Source organism: Setaria italica, chromosome V (assembly GCF_000263155.2).
Source record: "Setaria italica strain Yugu1 chromosome V, Setaria_italica_v2.0, whole genome shotgun sequence".
Classification (NCBI taxonomy): domain Eukaryota; kingdom Viridiplantae; phylum Streptophyta; class Magnoliopsida; order Poales; family Poaceae; genus Setaria; species Setaria italica.
This window is the reverse complement of record NC_028454.1, coordinates 17,752,837-17,780,649: the sequence shown is the minus strand read 5'-3', so window position 1 is coordinate 17,780,649 and position 27,813 is coordinate 17,752,837.

The window sequence follows — 27,813 nt, the reverse complement described above, 5'->3', positions numbered from 1 at the left end:
CTCTCAATCAGAGAGGGGCAATCCCATCTTGACTGACCATGTCTCATAGCATGCTTCTTGACAAACCCGAAAGCTACCTTTATAACTACCCTGTTACGGCGTAGTGTTTGATAGCCCCTAAGTAGGTCGATCCACATCTAGAATACATGCGACAGTCTCAGGTCTAAGGACAAAGCGTATATGTTGTTTAAAGAGAGAACTACTTCTCGTGTTGGGTCAGTCCTAGCACATGTCTCCACATGTGTCCACATTATTAGTTCAACATCTCCATGTCCATGACTTATGAAACATAGTCATCAACTAATACATGTGCTAGTCTAATATTCATGTGTGTCCTCACATGAACTCCGACTAGGGACAACTTTAGAATAACCATACAAGTAAAGAGTTTCACATACAATTCACACAATTGCAAATCAATTCAAGTAGCCTTCAATGGATATTCAATGAACACAACATACAAATCATGGATACAAATGGAATATCATCATCTCTATGATTGCCTCTAGGGCATACCTCCAACAGTCTCCCACTTGCATTAGAGTCAATCTAGAAGGTACCTAATACCCATAGCTCTTACATGCGCATCATGCTTAGCCTGCGGGAGTGGTTTTGTCAACGGATCAGAAATGTTCAGATCCGTGTGTATTTTGCATATCTTGATCTCACCCCGGTTAACGAAGTCTCGAATGAGATGAAATCGCCGCATTACGTGTTTGTTCTTCTGGTGGTTCCTTGGCTCCTTTGCTTGCGCAATTGCCCCATTGTTATCACAGTAGAGATTCAATGGGCTGGACGCATTCGGGAACACACCAAGCTCAATGAGGAAATTCCTTATCCAAACACCTTCCTTCGCGGCTTCCGAAGCCGCGATGTACTCGGCTTCTGTCATAGAATCGGCCACCGTCTCCTGCTTGGAACTCTTCCAACTAACAGCACCACCATTTAGTGTGAACACAAATCCTGATTGTGACTTTGAGTCATCTCTGTCGGTTTGGAAACTAGCATCGGTGTAACCTGTTACAACGAGCTCCTCCTCACCTCCATAGACGAGGAACATATCTTTAGTCCTTCTCAAGTACTTAAGAATGTTTTTCACCGCTGTCCAGTGACTCTCACCTGGATCAGATTGGTGTCTGCTTGTCATACTTAGCGCATATGAAACATCTGGGTGAGTACTTATCATTGCATACATGATAGATCCAATAGCCGAGGCATATGGCACTCTACTCATGCGATCCCGCTCATCAGCAGTCGAAGGACACTGAGTCTTGCTGAGATGTATGCCATGTGACATAGGCAAGAACCCTTTCTTTGCCACTTCCATGCTGAATCGCTTCAACATTTTGTCAATGTAAGTATCTTGGCTTAAACCTATAAGCCTTCTCGATCTATCTCTATAGATCTTAATACCCAGAATATATGCCGCTTCCCCTAAGTCCTTCATCGAAAAACTATTTTTCAGTGAAGTCTTTACGGACTCAAGCATAGGAATGTTATTTCCAATCAGTAATATGTCATCCACATATAAGATTAGAAATACTACAGAGCTCCCACTAACCTTCTTGTAAACACAAGACTCTTCTTCGTTCTTGGTGAAGTCAAACCCTTTGACCACTTCATCAAAACGAATGTTCCAACTCCTAGATGCTTGCTTCAATCCATAAATGGATCTCTGAAGCTTGCATACCTTTCCAGCATTTTTCGGATCGACAAAACCCTCAGGCTGTATCATATACACGTCCTCAGCTAGGTTTCCATTCAGGAAAGCTGTCTTGACATCCATCTGCCATATCTCATAATCGAAATATGCAGCTATAGCTAGAATAATCCGAATGGACTTAAGCATCACTACGGGCGAGAAGGTCTCGTCGTAGTCAACTCCTTGAACTTGTCGAAAACCTTTTGCGACAAGTCGTGCTTTATAGATGTGAACATTTCCATCCATGTCCTTTTTCTTCTTATAGATCCACTTGCACTCTATGGCTTTAACACCATCAGGCGGGTCAACCAAGTTCCAAACTTGATTGTCTCCCATGGACTCTATTTCGGATTGCATGGCACTCTGCCATTTTTCGAAGTCTGGGTCCATCATTGCTTCTGCATATGTCGCAGGCTCATCATTGTCCAACAATAATATTTCTCGCATTTCGCGGAGCCTTGCTGACCTTCGTGGTTGTGGCGGTGCTTCTCTTGCCATGGGTATCTCAACTTGTTCTGCTACGTTAGCATCACTCATTGATTCTTGCCCGATTGGCTCATCTTGAACTTCTTCAAGATGCACTGTCTTTCCACTCTTTTCTCCTTTGAGAAACTCTTTCTCTAGGAAAACCCCGTTCCGAGCGACAAACACTTTGCCTTCTGATCGGTTGTAGAAATAATATCCCAAAGTTTCCTTTGGATATCCCACGAAAATGCACTTATCCGACTTGGGTGTGATCTTGTCCGACTGAAGTCGCTTGACAAAAACTTCACATCCCCAAATCTTTAGAAAAGACAAACTAGGAACCTTTCCAGTCCATATCATATGGTGTCTTAACTACGGATTTAGATGGTACCCTATTAAGTGTGAAAGCTGTTGTTTCTAGAGCGTATCCCCAAAATGACAACGGTAGGTCCGACTGGCTCATCATTGATCGAACCATGTCTAACAAAGTTCGATTACGTCGCTCGGACACACCGTTTCTCTGAGGTGTTCCAGGCGGGGTAAGTTGTGGAACAATTCCGCAACTCTTTAGATGATTGCTAAACTCGTGGCTCAAATACTCGCCTCAACGATCAGATCGTAAGGCCTTAATTTTCTTGCCACACTGATTTTCAACTTCATTCTGAAATTCCTTGAACTTTTCAAAGGTTTCAGACTTGTGCCTCATTAAGTAGACATAGCCATATCTACTAAAATCATCAGTGAAAGTTATGAAGTATTGGAATCCTCCTCTAGCCGTCGTGCTCATTGGTCCGCATACATCACTATGTACGAGTTCCAACAAGTCTACTGCTCTCTCAGGAAATCCTGTGAAAGGCGTCTTGGTCATCTTGCCTAGCAAGCAAGCCTCACATGTCTTGTATGATTCAAAATCAAACGAAGTTAGAAGTCCATCAGAATGGAGCTTCTTCATGCGCTTTTCACTTATATGACCCAAACGACAATGCCACAAGTAGGTAGGACTCAAATCATTAGGCCGAGGCCTTTTAGCACTTACATTACAGACAGGTGAACCATCAAGATTTAAAACAAATAATCCATTCACAATGGGTGCAAAAGCCATAAACATATTATTCTTAGAGATCACACAACCATTGTTTTCACTCGCAAATGAATAACCATCCTTCATCAAGCATGAAGGAGATAAAATGTTTCGACTTAAACTAGGAACAAAATAACAATTATTCAACTCCATAATAAATCCTGACGGGAGGTGGAGTTGCATCGTCCCGACGGTCAAGGCAGCAACTCTTGCATTATTGCCCACGCGGAAATCAACTTCTCCTCTTTCCACACTTCTACTTCTTATCATTCCCTGCATCGAATTGCAAATATGAGCAACCGACCCGGTATCAAATACCCAAGAATTAATAATTGTATCAGTGAGAAATATGTTGTCTATAACATTAACAACAAGCGTACCTGAGGTAGAAGTACTCTTACTTCCGCCATTCTTCAAGGAAGCTAGGTACTGCTTGCAGTTTCTCTTCCAGTGACCAAGTTCATGACAGTAAAAGCACTCTTTGTCTGGAGCAGGTCCAGGTCCAGCTTTAACCTTGGGCGGTGGGTTTGGCTTGGACGTTCCGGCCTTGCCCTTCTTCTTCCAAGAATTGCCCTTCTTCTTAAAGCTGGGCTTGTTCTGTATCGCCATCACATGGCTGGTACTAGCGCTTTTCTTGATGTCAGCCTCTGCTGTCTTGAGCATACCACACAGTTCATTCAAACCCTTCTCCGTCCCATGCATATGGTAGTTCGAGATGAAGTTCCCATAGCTAGGCGGAAGAGATGAAAGAATGAAATCAGTGGCCAACTCTTGGCCCAGTGGGAGGCCTAGCTTCTCCAACCGTTGAGTGTAACCAACCATCTTGATTACGTGTGGTCCTACTGCTGCGCCTTCTGCTAGCTTGCTTTCAACAAAGGCCTTAGACACATTGAACCTTTCAGTCCTGACCTGTGTTTGGAACATGTCTCTAAGCGCCACGATCATATCATGCGCCTCAAGGTTTGTTTCGAACTGCATCTGCAGCTCGGGTTCCATGCAAGCAAGCATAAGGCAGCTTACTTCGAGGTTAGCATCACATGCTTTCTTGTAAGCATTCTTAGCAGCAGCGGGTGCATCATCAGCAGGTTCTTCTGGTAGTGGGTTGTCTAGAACATCTTCCTTTTTCTCAGCCCTGAGAACAATTCTCAGGTTACGGATCCAATCCGAGTAGTTTGTTCCATTCAACTTGTCCTTCTCAAGGACCGAACGCAAAGCAAATGATGTGGTGGTGTTGCTAGGTGCCATTTAATCTACAACAAAAAGTAATGCAAAATACACTAAGACAAACGCATCCATGATAGAGCAAATTACATTAAACTATTTTAACAGAATCTACTCCCACTAAAATCAATATCCCTCTATTGAAACTTAGTGATTCAGGATCCACAACTAACAAGTCTACTAGTGAGCTTTAGCATCACCGCTAGCAAACGAGGTAGATCGGTAAGCAACTTTTGCTAATCATATCACATATGACTCCTGTTGTTGGGTGACATCTCCATGTCTTGGCGCCCAACCGTTATTCCCCAAGGTCCTTAACCGTTAAGATGACCTCGTTAAGCAAACCAACCCTTATGCGTGTAAGTGTCCGACACAAACCCGTCTAGTCAAGGAAAACTAGTGGTACCCTAATTTCATAGACCCACCACTAATTGTACAAGACATGGGACGGTGCAAGTTTTAGTTGGGAGGGCATACTAACTTAAACTTTGTGAGGGATCGTTCTACTTCTAACATCACAGCATGCAGAAAGTAAAACATAAATAGAATAGCATTCACACAGTTGTGACACAGTATGGCCCGTTTTCATATGGTGATCTCCATCTCCATAGAACCTGTTCACCATGGTGATCTCCATCTCCATGTTCCATGTGCGCCATCCTCCTGGTGATGAGTCCTCCAAGAACTAGAGCATGCTATTACGCCTAATAGCTAGTAAAGAATCTAGTAATGAAGATTACATAGTTTCTTGGATCATCACAGATTGGTACGCAGACCATTAAATACAATAAAGTGACAACACATATGGCTCCTGCCGTGTTGCCGTACGCACGACACGCAGGTCACAAATGAGTTACACACATGCATCACATACACAAGGGGGCCATACTGATCACAAGATACATACATACATCCTGCAAAACAGAGTTAGGCGTCCTAACGTTCCAAACTTCAGAGGCCCGAAACTCCATCTTCCAAGCCGAATTTGGGAAATCTAATTTCGCCGAAAACGGCAAAGCAGTTGAAATTCATGTGTAACTTTTTCTGTAGATCAATTTTCGTATAAAAATCGCCCCGATCCGAGATCGTATCGAAAAGTTACGGCTGATTTACCGAAGCATACGCATACGGCAAAATCCCGACCCCAGCAGTAGATCCCATCTACTATTGCACATCTAATGCGCCTGGCGTATGACCCTGGATCTCGATTCGACCAATCATATTGATCTTCGCTCACTGCAACTGGATTTACGTGTATCACTTAACTCCGATGGCGGAAACCGACCGGTAGGAGTATGTCGTTACACTACCATTGCAGCAAGAACACGAAACCAGGACATGGATCAAACAGAAAACTCGCATATCTCCATATGCACACATCCCGAATCCAAAACTAAGCAGCTACAGCTCTGATACCACTGTTGGGATACGAGGTAGGCTACACTAGCGCAAATCAAAATTTCTACCACGTATAACCAGGAAGAACTGCCGTATAAGGATCACGGGATTACCACTCGACGCACTACTGGTGCGGAAGATGTAGATATGCGTCGATGCAGTGAAGACGATCACGTAGTCGTACATAGTCGATCAACGTAGTCGTACGTAGTCGATCACGTCCAGCAGCTCCTCAGCAGCTCGTCCACGTGCAGCAAGATCGCCTCCAGTACCGCGGCTCGTCGTCGGCTCGTCGTGGCTCGTCGGCGGCTCGTCGGCGGCTCGTCCAAGTGCTGCAGGCGCAACACCTCCAAGGTATCCACACGTGCAGGGAGGAAGCGTCGCAAGCCGGACTGCTAGATCCGCGAGTTGCAACAGGCGAGGGCGTGGGAGGCGCGGCAGGTGTGTTTCGCCAAAAAGGTGTAAACCCTAGGGCGCCCCCACCCCTCTATTTATAGAGGTTCCTGACGGGCCTCTGGATCCGAGGCCCATTAGTACTTCTAAACCTAATCCAACTCGGATCTGATCCGAATTGGGCTTCCAGCCACTTAAGTGTGTGACCCTATGGGTTTGGATACGTATAGACATGGCCCGAGTACTCCTACTCAGCCCAATAGTCGGTAGCGGCCTCTAGCAAGACGTGCCAACTCCTATACGCACACGAAGATCATATCAGACGAACCATCACAACATAATATACATGCTATTCCCTTTGCCTCACGATATTTGGTTTAGCTTCAAGTCGACCGCTCTTTCTCGATCCTGTGATTCGGAATCCCTTTGTAGGTTAACTCTTAACCGTACGTAGCATGGCCATGCATTTTCGGATCCGATCACTCGAGGGGCCCAGAGATATCACTCTCAATCAGAGAGGGGCAAATCCCATCTTGACTGACCATGTCTCATAGCATGCTTCTTGACAAACCCGAAAGCTACCTTTATAACTACCCTGTTACGGCGTAGCGTTTGATAGCCCCTAAGTAGGTCGATCCACATCTAGAATACATGCGACAGTCTCAGGTCTAAGGACAAAGCGTATATGTTGTTTAAAGAGAGAACTACTTCTCGTGTTGGGTCAGTCCTAGCCCATGTCTCCATATGTGTCCACATTATTAGTTCAACATCTCCATGTCCATGACTTGTGAAACATAGTCATCAACTAATACATGTGCTAGTCTAATATTCATGTGTGTCCTCACATGAACTCCGACTAGGGACAACTTTAGAATAACCATACAAGTAAAGAGTTTCACATACAATTCACACAATTGCAAATCAATTCAAGTAGCCTTCAATGGATATTCAATGAACACAACATACAAATCATGGATACAAATGGAATATCATCATCTCTATGATTGCCTCTAGGGCATACCTCCAACACTCCCCTTTCTCAAGGCAATATGACTAACTTGTGTGGTCGATGTCCTAGCTTGCGAAACCCATACAACCTTGCGTTCACCCCTTCTACAAACTCGAGATCCACTCTCAATAGAATGCTAGTCAAGCAAGGCTGGGCTCTTAGCGGCTACAGGCCTTGGCTACATGCTATCCTGTCGTATACACCAAGGGAGGGATGGAGCCCATTCTTTTCACCTACGTTAAATCAATTATATCACTTGTCTTATCACATAGTTTGATACACCGCAAGTTCTATTTTACAGTTATATCAAAATCTATTCAAGAAGCCCGCGCATCACGAGGTGTCCACCACGGCCGCTATGCGCATCTGACTCGACCACGAATCAAGGTAAGTCTTCTTTACAATTCAATATTTTCGCACAATTCTCACTACTTTGTGATCTTCTTCATGTCTTTTACGTCTTCTCTTAACGGTTGCTAAAGTACTCGGGTAGCACACGTCTTAATCCGTGAAACCTTTACTCATCATGCGCGTCTGCTATATGCGAGCATCGGGTCAGCCCTAGCGCTATATCCTGAGATAAGTTTTCCTCTCTATGAGCAGTAGTTAGTAGGGTTAGGTGCTTAAACATAACAAGCTAACTACCCGGGGAAATTATACAACCTACAAGTGCAGGACGTGCAAGAATTTACTTCCATAGGGAATTAAACGTCCGAGTTGTTCAATTATTAAATGATCTACACTATGCTACATAACATTGTCCTTTCATAGCTCAAAAACTACTCAGCGTGCCGTCCTATGTCTTGGACGCTGCCTAGTGGGCCCTCGAGTCGGTGCAGGGTGCACGCACCAAATTAAGGCAGTTTACCCCTTGATGTGGGCCCATGGATCCATGTGCCCTCTCCTGATTGAGTGGAGTTGTGTTTCTTTGCATCTTGGGTGTGTTTCCTCCTTTTTAACGATAAGTGACCTCCATAAAAATACTTGCCAACACTTGTGGAATTTGTTAGTAATAAACCCCTACCACTAGGTTGATGTTCATCTTTTCGGTATTTATGCAGGAGTTGATGGTCTAGAATTGGTACTTAAGAGCCGTCAACAACTGTTGCAGTCATCAACCACCTAAGGTAACATGATAGACACTTCAAAAGTTCACAAGTACAGGTATGGCTTGGAATATCTTACATGTTTGCTCCTTACCATAAGAAGTTATGTTCCACCTTAGACTTTGCCCTACACTCAAATACGAGCAAAGGCTAAGTGTGGGGGTGTTGTTGACGGCTCTTAAGTGCCAATTCTAGACCGTCAACTCCTGCATAAACACAGGAAAGATGAGCATCAACTTAGTGGTAGGGGTTTGAGGGATATGGGTACCCTATGGGTCCCTACCGACCAGGATACTGGCCAGACCTGACAAGTGGGCCCACCCAAACAGAGCGTGCGGGCCAAGGACGTGATGATCCTTGGAACATAAGTTAAGAAGGCCGAGTGATTCAAATCAGCCTGGATACTGTGGGATACGTATTGTAATGCAACTCAGATTACCTTCCATGTAACAACCGAGCAGATTAGATTCAACCCTACTTGTAACCCTAGGTCGTAAGCCTGTATAAGGTGGCCAAGGGCGCCTCCCGAGGGCAATCCAACCCAATCCAATCCAATCTGTAACCCACGCACCAGCGCAAAGCAATACAAGCCACCAGCATACAGGACGTGGGGTATTAGTCTCTGGAGGCCCGAACCTGTTTAAAACCCTCATGTTCTTCATGTTCTCGTGATCACCTTCGAGTTCTTGGTCTCGCGATCCCCTCCACGTACAAATCAACCACTTGGGTAACCCCTTGGTGGACTACCGGGCTACTAAGTCCGACAAGGTTTATTACTAACCATTTCCACAAGTGTTGGTGAGTATTTGTATGCAGGTGACTTATCCTTAGAAAGGAGGAGAAAGCACACCAAAGAGGCAAAGAAACACAACTTCAGCCAATCAGGGAAGAGGACATGGATCATTGGGCCCACATTAGAGGGTAAACCGCCTTAACTTGGCACGAGCACCCAAAACTAACTTGACGGCGTGAGAGGTGGTGCCCAGGGTTCAGCCGAACTAGTCCTGGCACCCCTAAAGCATATCTTCCATGTGTTGAATCATGGTGACCTCCTAAATATGGTTATGGCTATTATCCCAAGAGTTATTGCCTCAAAGCCTCGGATCCAACTAGGTGCCACAAGGAGAGAGGTTGGAGGAACAATATTCCCTTGACATGCTTGGAGCATCTCCACTCTCATAAGGCACCTCCACTCTGTAAATAGTAGAGGGGGGCCTTACTTGATGATGAGGACATCACCTGCTCAGATACAACAACATTGGCAACTTTTGATTCATTGGTCAAACAATTCTTTATCATGATTGTATTTGATACATTTGATGAATTGATGTTGCACCATGATGTATGTTTATTGTCATTTTCATAAATACATATGTGGATCAAAAAGAGTCTTAAACATACACGGAAGGTAGGGAGGACCAAATAAGTTGATTGGGGGTCAAGTCTAAGTATTCCTAATATCCTCCATTAGGCCACCACATCATCGTTAGTCCAATAAAAGATAGAGATCAAATCTAACACATCTTTAGGCTGGATTTAGACTACAACATTATCCCAACTTGCGATGGCCGCCACGCCTTCATATGGACTCCATTTTGGACGTTCAAATACTTCATGGAATCCTTATGAAGTATATTTTCATATGAATCTAGACTCATTTCTATATCTGCTCTGAGAAGGCTTCAATAATCAAATTACTTCCAAGAGATTTTTCTATCCAACGTGTTGCGTCGCCTTCTTATGAACAATGGACCGTGTATCAAGTTGGCTCCATTAGGGACGCATCTTAGGGTTAGAGAACAACCCCAACACCTTTGTGGTCGCCCTTCCATGTTCTTATACACCATAGCCACCACTAGAAACACTCGGGTTTTGTTTAGATGTAAGTTTAGCCATTACTACTTCCTTGTAGACACGTGTGTCGACTAGACCATCCGTTCTACTCGATTCAGAACCCCAACTTTATGATTTTAGATTGGTTTCCATCTTCATATTTGCAATTGAGTTACTTATTCTACTTGTTCTTGCTTGTTCCTCGATTGGTTGCAGGAATTACCCTAATGGTTTGGCTGATTGTGGTCCACAAGATCGCGACGACCATTGGAGGTGGTGTATCGGTTGCTAAGGCGCAACATCCTTGGATGGTTGTAGTCGGGCTGTGAACATCATCTCCATACCCAAATCGAGTTATCTACCTTCTGTCATCGAAAGATCGGGAATCAACCAACGGGTACACATCCGTTGGTATCAGAGCAAGGTTGATAGATGAGAGACTTCCAGTTCTTTACTGTTTTTAATATCCTATAGTCTAGAAAAAATCCAAAAAGATTAGTAGATTAGTTTCCCTTATTCCTAAAGACCCTTTGAGCTTTTTAGTAGTGCTGCTTAGTTAGGGCTTGTTGAGTCTTCGGTTGCATCAGTTGTGTCGAACTGCTCATCTTAGTGTCTATTCTTTTAGAGTTTTGAGTTGTATTACGTTTTAGTCACCACGAGATCCACCATTACCATATAGATCTTCGTTGCATTTTTACCACCACGAATCCATATGATGACCAATTTGGGAGTTTAATTACAATCTGGAAACATGAAGTTGTCTTCTTTCCAACGGATTTGATCTTGCAGCAAAATTCATTTCGAGCGCTCCACAATCTTCTTACAGATTTCTGTATCTGTTGTATTAACAAGAGTTGTTAAATCTAAATTCCAAGGGGCTGTGTGCAATAGCCTTATTATTTGGGTTGTCATAGTACCAAACAAAAGATTTAGGCCCTTGCAAAAAAATAAAAGGAAAGAAAAAGAAGAAAAAAAGACAAGAGAAGGAGAAGAAAGAAGGGGCTGAATTTGTAAATCTGTTGTTTTTTCTTCGTACTGTGCTAGTTGCTCTTTTTCTAGGATTACCTTTGTGCCTAGGCTCTGGTCTCTAGCATGGTTTAGGGTGCGTTTGGTTGGGCTGTGACTTTTAGAAAAGCTGCTATGAGCTGTGGACTGTGGAAAAACAGCTGTGACAAAGCAACTGTGAGAAAAGTAGAAGACCGTTTGGTTAGAGCAGCTGTGAAACTGTAGGCTGTGTAAGAAATACATATAATACCCCTAAAGGTCTGTGGGCGTGTTTATATGCAAATTGCTCCTAACAAAATAATACGTTCACTAATTCGCATGTAAATGATTATTTTAGAATGTACATTATGCTGAGCTAATCCAAATAATAATTCCCATTTTATTTAACCTTGGGCCATTCATCTCTTTCTCCCTCTCTCTGTAGTATTTACTGATTAACATCGTATATGTACTTTACATGTGTGGTAACACTTGAATTGTAATCATCATCACACGAACGAATTCGTTGCTAATGTCAACAGCAACGAGAAGAAAAATAAGTAACACCAGGGGAAATGCTCCGTTGATCAGGCTTACAAGACAGTAATAATTCGTAGTGATGAACTGTTTCTTCTTGAGTGAATGGATTAGCACCAGTTGCTTAGGCCATGGATGTCAAAGTGCACCGCGACATCATCCTTGCCGCTATAGACGCACTGCCCGACCTATAGGGCGCCTTGCTGGCTCGCGGCGGCCTGGAAGGCGGCGTCAAAGTACTCTGACCACCTGAGCTCGTCCAGTGCGCCGACGTAGCTGTTGACGTAGTCGGCGCCAGCCACTACATTCGGCCCGAGCTCCAGCCATGGGAGCTTATCGGCGCCGACGACGCTGGCGTTGCAGTGTTCGGCTTCTGCCATCGAGGTGAGCGTGCTAGATTCGGACACCGACGGGATGACCGGTGCCGCCATCTGCGGCGCAGTGCTACTGCAGCGCGTCCATGTCGAAGTAGGCCCCTTGCAGCTAGTTGTAGCATGACAACCTTGACAGCGATGACGGCGGAGGCGCGGTGGTGCCAGCGATGAGTCAGTCCAATGGGAGCTTCACGCCGTCCAGTGGCATTGAGTCCACCGCAAGCTGTGCCTAAAGCGGCATCATTGTTCATGGGATGAGGTCGGAGACGTCCCCAAACACCGCGCGGCAGGGCGGTGGCTGTCTGGGGGTGGGGGGTGGCGGCCGTCCATGGGCTACGGGCGAGGCCATCCGGGGGCGGTGGGTGGCGGGCCGGTGACCGGGGGCGGTAGATGGAGGGCTGGCGATTGGTGGCGGCATGCCATCAGGGGCAGCGGGCGAAGGGCTGACGGGAGATGGACAGTTCCGGGAGGAGGCGCTACGGGAGAGGACCACACGACGAAAAAAAAGAAACGAAGCGGTATGTTTCATAAATAGTGGGAAGGTGTGTAATTTTTTACCCTAAAAGCACTTGAAAGGAGGGGTGAAGGTGCTTTTGGTTTTGTACTAGACCAAAAGTAGCTTTTAGGCAAAAGCACATGTGGATTTTTGTCTCTTTGGTTGGCTTTTGGCTTTTGCAAAAGCAAAAGTAGGTCGAAAAGCCCAACCAAAACCACCCTTAGCCTAGGACTAGGATAATACCACCGTTGAATGATTACTCAGCTTGATTTTGTGACTAACGTGGTGCTAGAATTTTCCCTTGCTTAAGCCCACCTACAGCTCCACATATTCGACTACAGCTTGATAGACTTTTGTTGTTGCGGCACCAATACACTTTGCTCCATGGTTGCAGACTTGTTGGTTGTTGTCACCTCCTATTTAGCTTGGTAAGAACTTGTAAGGGCTTGTTTTAAACAAGTTGAGTTTGCGAGAATTACAATCGACACATAGTAGTTGACAGGAGGATACATATTATTTTTGTGTTTCTTGTTTTCTACTAATTAAGGCAATTGATAGAAGATTTTTGGGCTGATGAAACTATACCCTCATATTCAGGATGTTATTCAACACTTGCCGTTATATGCTGGTATGTTTGATCTTAAGTCATACATTGATTGGGAGCTATGGTAGATAAAGAATTTAGAAAATATGATTTGTCTCAAGAGGAAAAAGTGATAGCTGTTTCTACTATTTTAACTGATTATGCTTTGGCTATGTGGAAGCACTTGTTGAGACATGACAAAGTTCCAAAAACATGGAAGGATATGAAAAGAATTTTGAGAGAAAATTATTTTCCTGAATATTATGCTGATCATATGCTTGATAAATTAAATAGTTTGAAACAAGGTAAAAACTCTGTTGATGTATACTACCATAATCTGAAATTTCTTATGTCGTATTGTGGTTTGGAAGAATGTGAAGAAGTTACTGAAATCAGATTTTAAGTGGGCTTAATATTGACATTCAGGATAGACTAATACATGAAACATATGATTCTCTGTCTTGTTTGATTGACCTTGCTTCAAGAATTGAGGTTCAACTTACTAAGGATTTGAGTGAAGAGAAATTACCTGAATTGTTACCCACTTGTGAAAAGAAAAATTATATGGATGTGAAGCAATTTGTTATGTGTTCTACTATGACTAACTCTTGTCAAAATACAAAGGAATTAACTGCACACCCATCTAAGGAAGGGAGTGAAGGTATGTCATTTTATACTGAAGTTAGGCATGTTCATTGCATTGATGGTGAGGAAGAAGAGATGAAAATCATATCTTCTTCAAATTGTATAGGTTATATCGAACTTGATTTTCTTTGTGGCTTGTACAGTTTGGAGAATGAATTATCTGAGAAATCTGATTTGTTATGTTTGGATTATTGTACTTTTCGTACAATTGGCAAATATGATGATAACAGCAAAAATTTTGTCCATAAAGTTTATATTTGCTCTAATTTGAAATATCCTTTTGGGCTGCAATACCATGATTAAATAGGGGGTTGCACTAACACTAATAATATCTTGTAAAGTTTTTTTAGTTTTTCCCTTATGTAACAGGGTAAGGCCGAAGAAGGAGAGGATTGCTTGTTATGGCCATGCAGCCTAGCCGTCGCTTCGTGTTCTAACATCAAAAGCAAGCACCTTTGAATGCCATTGGAGCAGGTCGAGGATGACTTGCAGCTAAGAAGAGGAGAATGACGAGGACATCACCTGCTCGGATAAACCACATTGGCAACTTTTGATTCCCAGGTGAAACAATTCTCTATCATGATTGTATTTAATACATTTGATGAGTTGATGCTGCACCATGATGTGTGTTCGTTGTCATTTTTAGAAATACATACGTGGATCAAAAGGAGTGTTAAACATACATGGAAGGCTTGGAGGACCAAAGAAGTTGATTAGAAGCCAAGTCCAAGTATTCCCAACGTCCTCCACCAGGCCACCACGTCACTTTTGGCCCAAGGAAAGAAAGATATCAAATCCAACACGTTTGAGAGCTGGATTCGGACTGTAGCACTGCACCAACTTGTGATGGCTGCCACGACTTCATCTGGACTCCATTTTGGATGTTCAAGTACTCCATGGAATCCTTATGAAGTCTATTTTTATATATATCTAGACTCATCCATATCTGTTTTAAGGAGGCCGCAATAATAAAATGACTACTAAGAGGTTTTTCTATCCAACATGCTGCGTCGCCTTATTTTGGCCCAATAGGCTGTGTATCAAGTTGGGTCCATTAGGGATGCATCCTAGGGTTGGAGCACAACCCCAATACCCTTGTGGTCATCCTCCCACATTCTTATACACTATAGCCGCCACCAGAAACACTCAGGTTTTGTTTAGATGTAAGTTTATCCATTGCTACTTCACTGTAGACGCGTGTGTCGATTAGACCATCCATTCTACTCAATTCAGAACCCTAACTTTGTGATTTTAGATTGGTTTTTATCTCCATATTTTCAATTGAGTTGCTTGTTCTACTTGTTCTTTCTTGTTCCTTGATTGCTTGCTGGAATTACCCTAGTGGTTTGGTTGATTGTGCTCCACAAGATCGCGACGACCATTGGAGGTGGTGCATCGGTTTCTAAGGTGCTGCATCCTTGGATGGTTGTAGTCGGGCCGTGAGCATCGTCTCTATCCCCAAATCAATTTATCCACCTTCTCTCATCGAAAGATCGGAAATCAACCCACGGGTACACATCACTTTAGGACACACCATCCAAGAGGGAAGTGGAGCTCCACTCCAAAGGCAAAACCTTTCCTAGCTTGTGCTTAGAATAGGAAGAGAGTGAGGGGTAGTTTGGGAGGAGTGTTGGGGTGTCGATACTCTCCTCCTGGCTTGTACCTTTATTGATGAGGGCTTCCTTTGAGTAAAGTAAGTTCGTATTCGTGATTCCTTCTTATAGTGTTATACTTGGTTCTTATATGCATCAGTAGTATATGATCCTTGCTATGTTTATATGCCTGTCTTATATGCTCGTACATTAGTCATATACCTTTGCTATCATAGTATTTGCTTGAATGCTCTTATGTATGCCTTGAGACCTTGATACAGTATACACTAATAGTTCTTATATAAGTGAGATTAGTTCTCTTACTCACAGGTTCGTCACTATGTATTTATACAGAATGCTGTTTGTCTGCTACGGGAGCTTAGACGTAGTTAGACTACAGTAGTAATCAGTAGCTTAGACGTGGTTTCTAGGCTAAGGGTTATCCTTCGTTTGTCTTATACCCCACGGACCGTAGAGGTAGGCGTAGGTGGTGATAGCCCTATTTGTCCGTAATCCTCCATGTTCGGATATAGCGTATAGCCATTGGCCGGAGGCGCTTGACTAATTCTGGGTAAGCCGGTGCCCGAAGCGAGTATTTAACCCGAGAGATCGACCTTTAAATTATCTTAAGTGCTATCCTTAGGAATCCTCTCTACCCTCGCCACCTATCTTGGTGTGTCCTTGGACTGACTAGAATAAAAGTTAGTGCACACATGTTCCCTAGGATTCGATACCCTTGGAATACTTTGAGGTGAAAGCTACAACGGTATTTGTGCACTTGTGAATTTATTCCACATCACTAATGATACCAATACTTAGCCATCATGCCTCCTTCTCCTCACAATGTTGTCGTCTCTTCTCTTTTACTTCCTATGGCTTTTGTGCCGCCTCTATCCCATCGAGCTCCCTTCCCCCCTTCTGTTGCTCAAGGCTCTGAAGTGAGCGGCCTCCTCAAAAGGAGACCCTCTGAAGACCAAGAAAGCGTGGGCAAAGCACCCCCTCTCCTGGTATCATCTGGCGAGCATGGTGCATGGTGACTTCCTAGATGGCCTCCAGATGCGGGGACAGGTTTCTGTCTGCTCCCTAGTCCATCTAATGGAAGGAGAGGCAATCCCCATCCCGCGGCCCAACAAGGTGGTGGTCTTCGCCGAGTAGTACGAGTGTGGGTTCCGCTTCCCATGCTCGGACTTCCTAACCTTCATGTTGGCCTACTATGGGCTCGAGATCCAGCACGTGGCACCAAACTCAATTGTGCACCTCGATACTTTTGAGTGGGCTTTCCGAGCCGAAGGGGTGTACCCTTCTGCTTGTACATTCGTTCATCTCCATGCCACCTCCATTTGTAAGAAGTTCCACACCTTGGAGGATGTCAAGATGGAGATCTGCTATGGGCAGATCTTCATCTACCCCCGAGACCATGCAGTCATTCCAGCCAAGGCCTACAAAGATCGAGGGAGACTACTTGGATGTCCAAGTGGTTCTACCAGACTGTTTCAGCGGACTCCTGCATGAAGTCCACTTGCGATGAGTCGAAGCTCACCTTGCAGCCTTTCTTCTCGGTGGATGACGCCCTTTGGGTGAGGCTGGCCCTGGTGGGAACCATCACGTGGCGCTTCTCCATGCAGGACCTGGTGGAGGAGTTCTTGGCCACGGGGGTGTGGCCCCTTACCAAGAGGTTGGAGTTCCTCGTGATCAGCAACAATCAACCCGTCATGCACAAATAAAAGAAGGGGAGGACCTTGTTTTAGAAGTAGCTCAAGTGGAACTTCCTCGATGAGTCCCGCTGGTTTGATCTCCGAGATCTACTCCTGCTTTCTGCTGACCCCCCCTCCCCGTCCTGATTCCCACAGACCTATCCTTGGTGGAGATCAAGGCCAAGGTGGATGAGCTGCTAGGCCCCTACAATTCTTTTGAGGCCGATGCCTAGAAAGACCTGGTGCTGGGTAGCTGGGTAAATAGGATCTTGGTGATCCGTGGCATGGATACCCTGGAGCACCCCAACCTGCAAGAGAAGCCTCCTTGGGGAGAGAGGGCTCGCGGCCGAACTGTGGCCTCTGGATCCTGGGAGAAGAAGAAGAAGAAGACCAGCTCCTCGACCGTGCCCCCGGTGACGACGAGGAGGACGACAGAGAGGGTTTCGATGGAGGGGCCGCACGAGGGGGTTCCCTGCACAACTCCCCCATCTCCGGGTCTCACGGGGAGGATCCACCAGTCCCAGCTTCTCCTCTTCGTTACGCCCCTACCACTCCTATCTTGGGAGGATCGTGTTCCACCCCTCTCAGGGCTCATCCTAGGTCCCACATCCTAGGGCCTGCCTCGAGTTCGATAGTAAGGAGGAAGAGGAGGAGATCTATAAGCTGCTGGACTCCCCCAGGCTGAGCATGTTGTCTCCACTTCCCAAATGGATGATTGAATGGGCTCTTCCATTGTGTTTTGCAAGGCAGTCGACTACCCTTCCGGAAAGGAGAGGGCGGCTGCTTTGCAGGAGGAAGAGGAGGCTGTGAGCGGCAACGATGAGGGGTGGGAGAGTCCCTTCCCCAAGGAGGCCCATGCCTACCATCTGGGGTGTTGGAAAGGGTTGTTCTGCGGACCTCCTTCGGGGTCGGACTTCATCACCCATGAGGATGTTACGGGGCGTAATGGTCCTCGTGCGAAATTAGCCTCCATGGCCTCGGGGCTCTAGGTCCCTTCCCTCCAAGGCCTAACCCAGGAGCTCCCCTCAGAGATGGTACACGAGGCGCCCACCGCCTTGGGGGTGCAGGTTCACTTCCCTTCTCCTCTCTTGTCACTTCTCAAGGTTTTTTGCGTGGTAACGTGACTCCTGATGGGGGGCCACCTTTCATCTAGGTTGTCGTGTTGGCCCAAGCGGCTTCTGTGGCCTCAATCGAGCCCTGGGGAAGTATAACCGAGGCCCAAGTGGAAGAGCTGGAGGTGGCGCTGGCGGAGGCCTACCAGGGTGATAAGGAGGCCGCTGCTCAGGCCACATGTGCGGAGCATGATCGGGACGCAACGGTCGAAAGCATGGCGACCGAGAAAGCGGCTCGGGAGGATGCCGAGTGCCAGGCTGCCACGGCCACCTCTCAGCTTCTCCAAGGTGCTTCGGCCACGTGGAAAGCCGTGGAGGACATGAGGGCCACCCTTCCTTTGCTGGGCATCGACATTGAGCCCATGACTCATCCTTGTGAAGATCTCTCATAGAGCGTTGGTTGGCTCTATCGGGGAATCGGGACTATTGCTCCGGGCGCCGAAGGCTTCACCAATGTGTGTGCCCAGACCTTCTAGCAGGAAGCCTTACTAGTGTTGATGGCTCTTAATTACCAAATCTAGGCTTACAACTTCTGCATAAACACATAAAATATGAACATCAATAGTAGTGGTAGGAATTATTACTGACGAATTCCACAAGTATTGGTGAATATTTCTATGCAGGTGTCGGTGTTTCAGACCGGCAACCCGCCTAGGGGGTACCCTAGGTGGTATTTTGTGTGGTAGGAGCCGTCGAGAATCAAGGAGTCGATGGTGATGTAAGGAACACGATTTAGATAGGTTCGGGCTGCTAGATCGTGTAATACCCTACGTCCTGTGAGTTTGGTTGTATTGATCTTGGATGAACTGGAGTTGTTGTTTTAGGGGGGGTCCCTGCCCGCCCTTATATGCACGGGAGGGTAGGGTTACAAGTCTGAATACTAGTCGAGTACAATTACAGAGTTCTACTCGGTATGGTCCGAGTAGTTTCCATATGCATACTTAACTAGTATGAGTGGGATACGCCTATTGCCGTGTAGCCCCCTTGTCATGATCATGTCCGAGTACGTCCCTTAGTGGGCCGTTCAGGGCCTACTCGTGGGCCTGGGGTGCATGCCCGACAAGCCCCTGAGTACTTTGTAGTCGTGCATCACAGTCACGAGTACTGTGGGCACCATCCGAGTAGTTCTTTGTAGAGGTTGTAGTGTCCAAAGTGCTCGAGTATTGTCACGTGGCTGGAAGGTACTCTTCTTGTTCCTTTGAGTTGCTTCTATTCCAAAAATTTTATATGGTAGTGCGATGACAATCACACTCCATATGGAGTAGCCCCCGAGCCTTAGGTTGAGTTGAAGAGTCAGGCTTAGGGTCAATCCTGCTTCTTGGCTTGTTTTACTCTGGTAATCTAAAAAAAGAAAATTCTGACCATCGGGTACGGTACCCGCAACCCCCGAGCACTTAGGCGATTGTTGACGCCAGATTTTGACACGTATGGAATCGGTGTCAAGGAAGGAGAGGACTGGCCGAGGCGGCAGATTGAAAGGTCATGATTGGGAAACGACCGATTGGTGCTACAGTTTGGGATCGGCCGATTGGCGCTACAGTGTTTTGGCAGACGGAGTTGGTGGAGATCAGCCGATTGGAAGGCTAGAGCGATTGGGCCAATATGGGCTTAAACTGGATCAGAGGAAGAAGGTAGAGATTGGCCCGTGGGAGTATAGTAACCAACTTTGATACGAGTTGTGTTTGTAAATATTTGTTTTCATTTAAAATTAGAGATAGATCCTAGTCGGTTAAGAAATTGGTTGTAACAGGCTATAAATAGCCCTCTTTAGAGATTTATAAAGAACACATCAATCAATACAACAATCTACTATTTCCTCGTACTTTACTTTCAAGTCGGCGACTTCACCAATACTTTTCTTCTTTCATGAGTTCGTACGGGTTGGCAGGGCTGCATCGACACGATCTCCGACCGATTCTGTAAGTTCCACTTATCGAGTAATATCTAAGCTTTAACTTCGGGCGCATCGCTGTAGTTTCGTTTAGATTTATTCACCAGTTATCGATATTTACTAGAATTATAGATTTTATCTGTTGTTCTAGTTTTATCACCAGTTATCCAGCTTGAGATTTGAACTGTCGGCTTTGTTATTGTTATTTTCATTCATTATTAGCATATAGCCGATTAGATCTATTTCAAGTGTTGTTTTTGTAGCCTTGTTTAGTTCACTCTAGTAGTTTTCTTTAGAATCACTACGTGATTGTCGGTTGTATTATAGCCGATTGCCTTTTTATAGCAAATCAGCCGATTCGCTGATACGCTCCTCGAGATCGGAACTTTAGCCGATCGGAACCCCTGGAATTTGACACGTTTTCTTCCTTGCCAATCAACAGGTTAGATTGGCTGGCACGCCACGCGAACCGCACCAGGGCGATCCCTCGAACAGGAGCTAAGCAGATTCTCCCGGGTCGTGTGTCTGACGCTGAGGGTCAATCGGCTGACTTTTAGCGCCAACACACTTTTGGCACGCTCAGTGGGACGAATTCAACCTCTAACATGTCGAAAGCTGCCGAAATCTCCGAAGACAATGTCATCAAAGTGATGGAAGCAAATCTCAAGGACGACCAGAAGCAAGAGTTGGAAAAGCAGATAGAGCAATACCGGAAAACATGCTTGCAATCTTTCAGTCGTACCAGGAGTGGGGAGACCGTCAAGAAAGCTCCTTTCCCAACTCCACGCCAGATCTCCATCGCTGAAGACTCGGGCAAGATGTCCGATATGGTTCAGCAATCTGTCTACCAAGCTTTCATCAATCAATCCCCGGTGATGGCTAACACGGTGTACAATGCCATCATCAGCTCCCTGGCCAATGGCGTATCTCAAGGATATCAAGAGCCAGCATACGCCCCACCCATTACGGCCTAGTCAGGAGTTTTCCAAGCACATCTCACTCGGCTCCTCAGCCGATGCCAACTCAACATGGAGGACACAATGCTTCACTGCTTTCAATGCCTCTAGGATATAGCGGTGCACCATGCTTTCAAACACAAGCTCAAATTTCCTCCACGCAATCATTGCCATCAAATTCAGCGCCTTGGGGGGCACCATCGACATCGGCCGTTCCAGATCAATTGGCCGGCTATGGAGGCTCTCCAATCTAGGCACCATTCCAATCGGCCATCCGGCTGACGGTTCCACAGTATCAACCTGCCACGTCAGAATTCGGTAGGGGGGCAGAAGCTGCTGAGGCGCTCCGAGGTGCGGCGCCAATGATACTGTATGAAGAGATGGCCGGTCCGCTGCGTCACCAGATGCCAACCGCTCAGCCGGGCACGTTACCTCAGAATCCGTCGCATACCTTGATTCATCACCCAGTCATCCCGCCACCGATCCACCAACATGTGCTAATTTTTCAGCCAGTAATTCATCAGCAGCAAGTGGACTGGACAGCAAGGATAGCGGAAGTAATTCAAGATCAGTTCGGGTTGAAGCCGAAGGTACAAACTTACACGTACAAAACGCCATACCCGCCTGCTTATGATCTACTGCTGTTTCCCCATCGGTACAAAGTTCCCGACTTCACCAAGTTTTCGGGGCTAGATGACACCTCAACTGTGGAGCATGTAAACAGATTCATCATCCAATGCGGGGAGGTGGCTACACAAGATGCTCTATGGGTGCGTCTATTCTCATCGTCCCTGTCTTGGTTGGCTTTCCAATGGTTGACTACGCTACCGCCCAATTCCTTAGTTATTTGGGCCGACCTGGAGAAGCAGTTCCATAAATACTTCTACGCAGGAGTCCATGAGATGAAGCTCTCAGATCTGACCAGCCTCAGGCAAAGGAGCGACGAGCTAGTGTCCAATTATGTGCAGAGGTTCAGAGAGGTTAGAAACAAGTGCTACACCCTAGTCCTGACCGATGCGCAGCTGGCTGATATTGCCTTCCAAGGCCTCCTGCCGCACATCAAAGAGAAGTACGCTTCCCAAGAGTTCGAGAGCCTAAGTCAAATCGCTCACCGATTGGTCGGACAAGAAGTACGCCCTTTTGATCAGTGGAGAAATTTCCAGAAGAAGGTGGCGTACTTAGAGGGATCTGAGTATGAGGAGGAAGCGGAAATCGGCCTAGCAGAATGGGTTAAAGGAAAGAAGCCGATATCATGTCCTTTCGGGAAAAAGGAACCGGAGGCGTTTGGTTTTGACACGTCAAAGGCCTACAAAATTTTCAACCTACTCCTCCAAGAGGGGCAGATCAAACTCTCACCTTATCATATGATCCCATCGGCCGAGCAGCTGAAAAAGATGAAATATTGCAAATGACACAATGCCACGTCCCACGATACAAACGAGTGCAAGATCTTCTGTCAGCAGATACAATCGGCCATCGAGCAAGGCAGGCTCAAGTGCGAGGTCCCGACAAAGCCAGCAAAGCCAATGAAGATTGATCACCATCCTTTTCCCACTAACATGGTTGATGCAGGAAGGAACGCGCTTCAAACCAAGGTGCTGATGTCAGAATCGGCTAAAAAGAGTGGCGCTATGGACCCCAGAAATCAGGCTTGTGTGGAAGATGTCAAGGGGAAGCGACGGGTTGACGACGAGGGTGAAGGATCGGAAAGGCCGTGCAGACCTATTACTTCCCAATTTCTGCTCGACAAATATCAGCGGCAATAGGAAAGTTCGAGATATCACAAAGAGATGATACTGTTGGGATACGAGGTAGGCTACACTAGCACAATTCAAAAAAAAAATCTACCGCGTATAACCAGGAAGAACTGCCGTATAAGGATCACGGGATTACAACTCGACGCACTACTGGTGCGGAAGATGTAGATATGCGTCGGTGCAGTGAAGACGATCACGTAGTCGTACGTAGTCGATCACGTCCAGCAGCTCGTCCACGTGCAGCAAGATTGCCTCCGGTGCCGCGGCTCGTCGTCGGCTCGTCGTGGCTCGTCGGCGGCTCGTCGATGGCTCGTCCAAGTGCTGCAGGCGCAACACCTCAAAGGTATCCACACGTGCAGGAAGGAAGCGTCGCAAGCCGGATTGCTAGATCCGCGAGTTGCAACAGGCGAGGGCGTGGGAGGCGCGGCAAGTGTGTTTCGCCAAAAGGTGTAAACCCTAGGGCACCCCCACCCCTCTATTTATAGAGGTTCCTAACGGGCCTCTGGATCCGAGGCCCAATAGTACTTCTAAACCTAATCCAACTTGGATCAGATCCGAATTGGGCTTCCAGCCCCTTAAGTGTGTGACCCTATGGGTTCGGATACGTATAGACATGGCCCGGGTACTCCTACTCGGCCCAATAGTCGGTAGCGGCCTCTAGCAAGACGTGCCAACTCCTATACGCACACGAAGATCATATCAGACGAACCATCACAACATAATATACATGCTATTCCCTTTGCCTCACGATATTTGGTCTAGCTTCAAGCCGACCGCTCTTTCTCGATCCTATGATTCGGAATCCCTTTGTAGGTTAACTCTTAACTGTATGTAGCATGGCAATGCATTTTCGGATCCGATCACTCGAGGGGCCCAGAGATATCACTCTCAATCAGAGAGGGGCAAATCCCATCTTGATTGACCATGTCTCATAGCATGCTTCTTGACAAACCCGAAAACTACCTTTATAACTACCCTGTTACGGCGTAGCGTTTGATAGCCCCTAAGTAGGTCGATCCACATCTAGAATACATGCGACAATCTCAGGTCTAAGGACAAAGCGTATATGTTGTTTAAAGAGAGAACTACTTCTCGTGTTGGGTCAGTCCTAGTACATGTCTCCACATGTGTCCACATTATTAGTTCAACATCTCCATGTCCATGACTTGTGAAACATAGTCATCAACTAATACATGTGCTAGTCTAATATTCATGTGTGTCCTCACATGAACTCCGACTAGGGACAACTTTAGAATAACCATACAAGTAAAGAGTTTCACATACAATTCACATAATTGCAAATCAATTCAAGTAGCCTTCAATGGATATTCAATGAACACAACATACAAATCATGGATACAAATGGAATATCATCATCTCTATGATTGCCTCTAGGGCATACCTCCAACAGTCTCCCACTTGCACTAGAGTCAATCTAGAAGGTACCTAATACCCATAGCTCTTACATGCGCATCATGCTTAGCCTGCGGGAGTGGTTTTGTCAACGGATCAGAAATGTTCAGATCCGTGTGTATTTTGCATATCTTGATCTCACCCCGGTTAACAAAGTCTCGAATGAGATGAAATCGCCGCATTACGTGTTTGTTCTTCTGGTGGTTCCTTGGCTCCTTTGCTTGCGTAATTGCCCCATTGTTATCACAGTAGAGATTCAATGGGCTGGACGCATTCGGGAACACACCAAGCTCAATGAGGAAATTCCTTATCCAAACACCTTCCTTCGCGGCTTCCGAAGCCGCGATGTACTCGGCTTCTGTCGTAGAATCGGCCACCGTCTCCTGCTTGGAACTCTTCCAACTAACAGCACCACCATTTAGCGTGAACACAAATCCTGATTGTTACTTTGAATCATCTCTGTCGGTTTGGAAACTAGCATCGGTGTAACCTGTTACAACGAGCTCCTCCTCACCTCCATAGATGAGGAACATATCTTTAGTCCTTCTCAAGTACTTAAGAATGTTTTTCACCGTTGTCTAGTGACTCTCACCTAGATCAGATTGGTGTCTGCTTGTCATACTTAGCGCATATGAAACATCTGGGCGAGTACTTATCATTGCATACATGATAGATCCAATAGCCGAGGCATATGGCACTCTACTCATGCAATCCCGCTCATCAGCAGTCGAAGGACACTGAGTCTTGCTGAGATGTATGCCATGTGACATAGGCAAGAACGCTTTCTTTGCCTCTTCCATGCTGAACCGCTTCAACACTTTGTCAATGTAAGTATCTTGGCTTAAACCTATAAGCCTTCTCGATCTATCTCTATAGATCTTAATGCCCAGAATATATGCCGCTTCCCCTAAGTCCTTCATCGAAAAACTATTTTTCAGTGAAGTATTTACGGACTCAAGCATAGGAATGTTATTTCCAATCAGTAATATGTCATCCACATATAAGATTAGAAATACTATAGAGCTCCCACTAACCTTCTTGTAAACACAAGACTCTTCTTCGTTCTTGGTGAAGTCAAACCCTTTGACCACTTCATCAAAACGAATGTTCCAACTCCTAGATGCTTGCTTTAATCCATAAATGGATCTCTGAAGCTTGCATACCTTTCCAGCATTTTTCAGATCGACAAAACCCTTGGGCTATATCATATACACGTCCTTAGCTAGGTTTCCATTCAGGAAAGCTGTCTTGACATCCATTTGCCATATCTCATAATCGAAATATGCAGCTATAGCTAGAATAATCCGAATGGACTTAAGCATCACTACGGGCGAGAAGGTCTCGTCGTAGTCAACTCCTTGAACTTGTCGAAAACCTTTTGCGACAAGTCGTGCTTTATAGATGTGAACATTTCCATCCATGTCCTTTTTCTTCTTATAGATCCACTTGCACTCTATGGCTTTAACACCATCAGGCGGGTCAACCAAGTTCCAAACTTGATTGTCTCCCATGGACTCTATTTCAGATTGCATGGCACTCTGCTATTTTTCGGAGTCTGGGTCCATCATTGCTTCTGCATATGTTGCAGGCTCATCATTGTCCAACAATAATATTTCCCGCATATCGCGGAGCCTTGCCGACCTTCGTGGTTGTGGCGGTGCTTCTCTTGCCATGGGTATCTCAACTTGTTCTGCTACGTTAGCATCACTCATTGATTCTTGCCCGATCGGCTCATCTTGAACTTCTTCAAGATGCACTATCTTTCCACTCTTTTCTCCTTTGAGAAACTCTTTCTCTAGAAAAACCCCGTTCCGAGCGACAAACACTTTGCCTTCTGATCGGTTGTAGAAATAATATCCCAAAGTTTCCTTTGGATATCCCACGAAAATGCACTTATCCGACTTGGGTGTGATCTTGTCCGACTGAAGTCACTTGACAAACACTTCACATCCCCAAATCTTTAGAAAAGACAAACTAGGAACCTTTCCAGTCCATATCTCATATGGTGTCTTAACTACGGATTTAGATGGTACCCTATTAAGTGTGAAAGCTGCTGTTTCTAGAGCGTATCCCCAAAATGACAACGGTAGGTCCGACTGGCTCATCATTGATCGAACCATGTCTAACAAAGTTCGATTACGTCGCTCGAACACACCGTTTCTCTGAGGTGTTCCAGGCGGCATAAGTTGTGGAACAATTCCGCAACTCTTTAGATGATTGCTAAACTCGTGGCTCAAATACTCGCCTCCACGATCAGATCGTAAGGCCTTAATTTTCTTGCCACGCTGATTTTCAACTTCATTCTGAAATTCCTTGAACTTTTCAAAGGTTTCAGACTTGTGCCTCATCAAGTAGACATAGCCATATCTACTAAAATCATCAGTGAAAGTTATGAAGTATTGGAATCCTCCTCTAGCCGTCGTGCTCATTGGTCCGCATACATCACTATGTACGAGTTCCAACAAGTCTATTGCTCTCTCAGGAAATCCTGTGAAAAGCGTCTTGGTCATCTTGCCTAGCAAGCAAGCCTCACATGTCTCGTATGATTCAAAATCAAACGAAGTTAGAAGTCCATCAGAATGGAGCTTCTTCATGCGCTTTTCACTTATATGACCCAAACGACAATGCCACAAGTAGGTAGGACTCAAATCATTAGGCCGAGGCCTTTTAGCACTTACATTACAGACAGGTGAACCATCAAGATTTAAAACAAATAATCCATTCACAATGGGTGCAAAAGCCATAAACATATTATTCTTAGAGATCACACAACCATTGTTTTCACTCGCAAATGAATAACCATCCTTCATCAAGCTTGAAGGAGACAAAATGTTTCGAGTTAAACTAGGAACAAAATAACAATTATTCAACTCCATAATAAATCCTGACGAGAGGTGGAGTTGCATCGTCCCGACGGTCAACGCAGCAACTCTTGCATTATTGCCCACGCGGAAATCAACTTCTTCTCTTTCCACGCTTCTACTTCTTATCATTCCCTGCATCGATTTGCAAATATGAGCAACCGATCCGGTATCAAATACCCAAGAATTAATAATTGTATCAGTGAGAAATATGTTGTCTATAACATTAACAACAAGCGTACCTGAGGTAGAAGTACTCTTACTTCCGCCATTCTTCAAAGAAGCTAGGTACTGCTTGCAGTTTCTCTTCCAGTGACCAAGTTCATGACAGTAAAAGCACTCCTTATCTGGAGCAGGTCCAGCTTTAGCCTTGGGCGCTGGGTTTGGCTTGGACACTCCAGCCTTACCCTTCTTCTTCCAAGAATTGCCCTTCTTCTTGAAGGTAGGCTTGTTCTGTACAGCCATCACATGGCTGGTACTAGCGCTTTTCTTAATGTCTACCTCTGCTGTCTTGAGCATACCACACAGTTCATTCAGACCCTTCTCCGTCCCATGCATATGGTAGTTCGAGATGAAGTTCCCATAGCTAGGCGGAAGAGATGAAAGAATGAAGTCAGTGGCCAACTCCTTGCCCATTGGGAAGCCCAGCTTCTCCAATCGCTGAGTGTAACCAACCATCTTGATTACATGTGGTCCTACTGCTGCGCCTT